The sequence below is a fragment of the Oncorhynchus mykiss genome, chromosome 31, assembly GCF_013265735.2.
Source record: "Oncorhynchus mykiss isolate Arlee chromosome 31, USDA_OmykA_1.1, whole genome shotgun sequence".
Taxonomy (NCBI): domain Eukaryota; kingdom Metazoa; phylum Chordata; class Actinopteri; order Salmoniformes; family Salmonidae; genus Oncorhynchus; species Oncorhynchus mykiss.
Genome location: NC_050571.1, coordinates 18,005,132 through 18,011,317, shown reverse-complemented (window position 1 = coordinate 18,011,317; position 6,186 = coordinate 18,005,132). Strand labels below are relative to the sequence as shown.

At 39.6% G+C, this 6,186-nt stretch overlaps 1 protein-coding gene across 5 annotated transcripts in view; it reads right to left on the bottom strand.

Annotated features, from left to right (window-relative positions):
- Window positions 1-510: 510 nt before the first annotated feature.
- The window catches only part of micu3b (mitochondrial calcium uptake family, member 3b), a 39,675-nt gene continuing 33,999 nt past the window's right edge, over window positions 511-6,186 (bottom strand). For 4 of the 5 annotated variants that reach the window (XM_036969585.1, XM_036969587.1, XM_036969586.1 and 1 more), the window contains one exon: window positions 511-2,306. The gene's annotated coding sequence lies outside the window, so the exon portion shown is untranslated. The remainder of the gene's footprint in view (window positions 2,307-6,186) is intronic. The other variant, XR_005041132.1, reaches the window with a different exon arrangement.

Genomic DNA, 6,186 nt, shown 5'->3' with positions numbered 1-6,186 from the left:
TCTGCGCTGCAAAATAGTCAGCACCACCCCTTTTCACCAAGTTGCCATGACGTTCGTAGGATGCTGCAAATACATTTTTATTCTTTGGAATGATCCAATTGACCCTCTGACCATTGATGCAGAGAAGAGAATGTTAATCACCATTTAAGTTGTTTTTAATGTTGTCTTGCCATAGATCTAACGTTGGTGAAAGTAGGCCTACATTATATGATGGAGAAAACAATTATCAGACCTTATGCTTCATTAAATGTGCCTTTTTGTAGAATAGGCCTATTTGATTGTATTTTTATGTCAATAAGTAAAACAGGGCTGTCCATGCATATGCCGTGCATATGCTGGTAATAATATATAGCCACTCTGTTTCAAATGTCTGAGGAATGTGTGACACACAGCTGGTAATTAGCTAACTTGTGTGAAAACACCAACCAAATATTTCCTTTGAGGTCAGGGGTTGTTCGTGTGTGTGCGTGCGTGCGTGAAATCCAGAACAAAAATGACACAAAGCTATTTATTGTTCTTAACATCTTTATTTACCAAGTCAATGTAACAGCCTGTGTAATCCATTTGATCATCTAAACAAAGTTCTGTAGAGAGAGCTGTCATTCACATGACTTCCAAACATCATTCAAAATAGGTAAACTAAGAGGAAATGTAGGATATTCACATTACTAATGTATTATGTTATACCATGCAAAGAAGTAGGCGAATTAGACAAATCCATTTATTTGATTTAATATGTAACATACAAGATTATATTGTTAGACATTGGAACTAGCAAACCAAGGGCTATGTTCAATCTGTTTCGCTGGAGCATTGCAGATAGCATGCTAAACACGTAAAGGCCATTTCCTATTGAGCCGACATCTGCAGCGTTTACAATGAATGCAGTCTCTGCTAATACAGGAACATTGCCTTAAATTCCAACCACGCTGTAATGCTGAATTTCTGTGATACAGATTTAATAGAGACCCAAGTCTCTATTCAAGCAGGAAATCCACCACATCAGACCAGAACTACAGTCTCTAGAAAACATCACTGAAATGCATATACACTATATTTGACATTTTAAAATATATATGTCACGATGGTACACAGTAGAATAAGATTTTCCTGGGTAACCCATTGGGAAATAAACATAGGTACGCCTCTGAACAGTAATCTCATGTTATTTAAACATTGTATTTTGCCTTTAGTAAAAACAATTACCACAAATTCATAAAGTCCTCATTGTATAGAATCCCTGTCAGTAGTCTGAATAAGCCTAGTGTGAATAGTGTGTATAGTTAATATACACACTGAATTTCTCCATTACATCAGAGTAAACTCTTGATTATAATAATTATTAACGGAGTTAGCTGCCTCTATTTACACAATGAACCCCAGAGATAAAAGCCCAATCTGAAAGGTGTTAGCTAGCTGGCACTGAGTTATTTGAGAATGAGCTGCAGAAGGCAGCCGTGTGAACAGAACACAAGAGGGAGGCTGTACTCCCCTGCGTAAGCTGATCTGTGCAGTGGGCTGCAGACAGGCTTGGAGAAAGTATGTCAGCAATGCATAGAGGCAGATTAGCAGGTTTAGGACTGGGAGGGAACCACACTGAACAATACTACACACACTGTCAGAGCTACAGCCTGCCAGCAACAAAACAACCAAATGGGTTTTTCCTTTTCAAAGACTTACAGTGATAAACAAACTAATTAATAACAAATTAATACGGTAAAATGGTGAATGATGAACCAATAATATATTCACCCTGGGTGAATAAATCTGTTGCAACAATAGGTTGGAGTTTCCAGTGACCCGATCAGCTCGTGTGACTTGTAGAAGACCAGGAAGGTGTTACACCAGTCCTGATCCATAGCATTCCCCTGATTTCATTTTTTTTAACAATCTGGTAGAAAAATAAAATACCATCAATGCAACTTAACATCACAGTACTACATATTGTTGATTTCAGACTGAAAGCTGAACAACAAGCTTAAGACTTCAGGTATTTAAAATGGCTTACTCTTAGGGTCATCAGAGAAATCCTTTGTCAGAGAAATCCTCCTTCTCACATCAATCTCAACTTGAAAACAACTCGAGTAGCATCCAACTAGGCCTAGGTGGGGAGAATCCTATTTCATTTCATTTCCACTTTTTAGACGACTATGCAGAGACTGACACATTAGTCTATCCTTCTCTCATCTTCACATTGATAGTAAAATGAACTGCACTGTTGTTTTGAATGATCTTCATGGATCAGGGGAAGTCTATCCAGGTAGAGGGGGGTGCAGACTGAGAGTGCAGGACATTCAGCTGGTGATCTGCAAAAGGAAAATAATGATTAGAGAATACATTGAGGAACATAGCACACACAGCATCTAACACTATCGACCTGTTCAGTGGCAACATAAAAATACTGGAGAAAGAAACTGTACTCCTGAGTTAATTATAAACTAACCTCAAGAATCCCTAGATGGCCCAGAGCTTTTCCTGGTCAGATCAGGTGTTCAGGAACTACTCCTGGCCATAATCTCATACCAATGATGTACAGTATATAAACACTAGATGTCTACATTAGTTTTAGCCCACAGTAGTATATTGTATTAGACACCTTGACGCATACTTTTAAATTATACAAAAACATTTTTCTTAAAGCTGGAATCCATAATGGTGAAAATGTCACGTCCATTTGAGATATTACAACAACAAAGAAGCTACTTCAAACAATGACACAGCTTTTCCCCCTCGGACAACATGGAGCATCACTGAACGTCATTGAACATCATTAAACATCATTGAACATCATTGAACATCATTACACATCATTACACATCATTGCACATCATTGCACATCATTGAACATCATTGAACATCATTGAACATCATTGAACATCATTACACATCATTACACATCATTGCACATCATTGAACATCATTGAACATCATTGCACGCACGATAGAACAGCAGATTATTGTTGTGTCTTTGGCTATGCCGGATTAAGTGATATGACATGCTATTCTATAAAATAATTTCTCCGTAATTAATGTTACCTGATTGAGCAAATCATGTAAATGTAATTAACTAGAGAGTCGGGGCACCACGAAATAATATTTATAGAGCTGTTATCTTCCGAATAAACTCTTAAAGACCTAGTAATAGTTTACATCAATAGCAGTCAATATTAATCGGTCTCAATATTAATCGGTCTCATCATTAATTCAGTCTCATCTGAAAGTTGTAAATTCTTGGTTATCTGCACAAACCCTGGCTAACAAGTTGAATCAGCAATACAAAATTGGGTTTAATTATTTATTTACTAAATACCTAACTAATCACACAGAATTACACATACACATAATTAATCAACTTGATTACAAATGACGTCAAAAAGGAAAATGTCTCTAGCGGGCGGAAAAGATATGACAGCTGGTTACACAAAAGAAAAGGGGCTGGGTTTGAGTGAAAGAGCGGGAAGACTGAGGAACAAAGGGCAAAGCTGTGCTATCGTAAATACAGTATCTTATGCATTCTAAATTACCGCACATTTGTAAAAGGAAAATGCAATAAATATTTACTCTGAGCTGCGCTTCGGTAGGTTGGTGGTAGATGGAAGGCCGTGTTGCCAAACCGAGTCCTTTGTCCTTTGAAGAATGTCTCTGGTGGTCAATTGGATAGTTGTAGTAACGTCGTTGTGTGATAGACGGGATACTCTGTCTGTTCCTTCCTAACCCTCGTTTGCATCTGCATTTGCTAACTCAGCAGCTAGGAGGTATCACTTCTGTAGTGAATAAGAGTTCAAAGTTCAGACCATTCGCAACCAAAGCTCACGCTGATGTTGGCTTCATTCTGTAGTCATTATCTGAACCATTCTGACATCGGACGGTCGTCCTCACATCCTCGGAACAGGAGGTTACATTGTCATCAAGGCTTTATATAGGAAGGGAGAGGAGGGCGTGTTAGAAAAGTTTTATAGCCCATGTCCCTTCACAGGGGCGGACCACTGACTGAGCAGAGCCCTATCTTATGAAAACCCAAATCTCATATTTTAGAAGCTAAAATCACATTTCATCCCATCACAAATAATTTCATATTCAAACATTTAAATTGAACAACAATTCCATGTGAATCCGATAACTCTGATGTGTAGACTTTCCACTGTAGAGTTTGTCATCTTATCATTGATGAGAATGTCTCAGATGACAACCGAACTGACATCATATTCATTTAGTACCACCGAATATGTTCAATTGGTCGGATTACCAGAATATTATTCATTTCCCCCCACCTTCTGATGTTCGCAGAATCTCTATGTTAACCAAGGGTTTGCAAATGCAACATCAGTAGGGTAGAGAGAGGAAAAAAGGGGGGGAAGATGTATTTATGAACCTAACCCCAGGCAAACGTCATGACAGTATGTACGAAACATTTTTTTACCACAATGCTGGATGCTCCTCTCCTCTGTTTAATCAACAAAACAAAAACAATAACAAATGTGCTGGGGCGAACAGTGGCGCTGTTTCCCATTATGCAGATTTCAGCTTTATTGGTTAGAGTGCTAAAGTTACTGTCATCATTACAAGAGAGAAATACTTAAATGCATGTAATTTTGTGCTTGAAAAATTAGTTTCAAATACTGTAGAAGTCCATTAATGGAGGAACTGCTCCTACTGAGGAGTACCAATATGGAAGATGGTGGCTTCAGAGCCTCTCATTGGCCAACACATTGCATTAGCAATCTAGTGTTTGTATAGCAACATAATTGGGCAAGTTTGTTTTGCATGACCCAGTGCCCTTGGTTGGTGTATATTGTATTTAAGGACCAATGGAACGGTCTAAAATGTGCACATACACTATTTATATACAAACGTATGTGGACACCCCTTCAAATGAGTGGATTTGGCTATTTCAGCCATATCCATTGCTGACAGGTCTATCAAATCGAACACACAACCATGCAATCTCCATAGAAAACATTGGCAGTAGAATGACCTTACTGAAGACCTCAATGACTTTCAACATGGCACCATCATAGGATGCCACCTTTCCAACAAGTCAGTTCGTCAAATTTCTGCCCTGCTAGAGCTGCTGTTATTGTGAAGTGGAAACATCTAGGAGCAACAACGGCTCAGTCGCGAAGTGGTAGGCCACATAAGCTCACAGAACGGGACCGCCGAGTGCTGAAGGGAGTAACGTGTAAAAAATGGTCTGTCCTCGGTTGCAACACTCACTACCGACTTCCAAACTACCTCTGGAAGCAATGTCAAAACAAAAACTGTTTGTCGGTAGCTTCATGAAATGGGTTTCCATGGGCGAGCAGCCGCACACAAACGTAAGGTCACCATGCGCAATGCCATGGAGATGCGTAAAGCTTGCCACCATTGGTCTCTGGAGGAGAGGAAATGCCTTCTCTGGAGTGATGAGTCACGCTTCACCATCTGGCAGTCCGATAGACGAAACTGGGTTGGCCTACATCTCCCAATGCATAGTGCCAACTGTAAAGCTTGGTGGAGGAGGAATAATAGTATGGGGCTGTTTTTCATGGTTCGGGCCAGGCCCCTTACTTCCAGTGAAGGGAAATCTTAAAGCTACAGCATACAATGACATTCTAGATGATTTTGTGATTCCAACTTTATGGAAACAGTTTGGGGAAGTCCCTGTTTCAGCATGACAATGCCCCCGTGCTCAAAGTGAGGACCATGCAGAAATGGTTTGTTGAGATCGTTGTGGAAGAACTTGACTGGCCAAATCAACCCTATCGAACACCTTTGGGATGAATTGGAACGCCGACTGCGAGCCAGGCCTAATTTCCCAAATGGAAGCAAGTCCCCGCAGCATTGTTCCAACATCGAGTAGAAAGCCTTCCCATATATTAATACCCATTATTTTGGAATGAGATGTTCGACGAGCAGATGTCCACATACTTTTGGTCATGTAGTGTACACTCCTCCATGACCTTTGACCCTGATTGGGCTACAGACAAATAGCAGAGATTGAAAAACAATGTATGCAATTCTATGATTATATCCCAAATGGCACCCTATTCTCTATATAATGCACTACTTTTGACCGGAGCCCTATAATGTAGCGCACTATAAAGGGAATAGGATGCCATTTGGAATGCTATGTTCTATACTATGTTCTATAAAATACACTTGGAGACAAGATGTTTTTATCTTTTAGTCCAATGTAAAAACATGCAG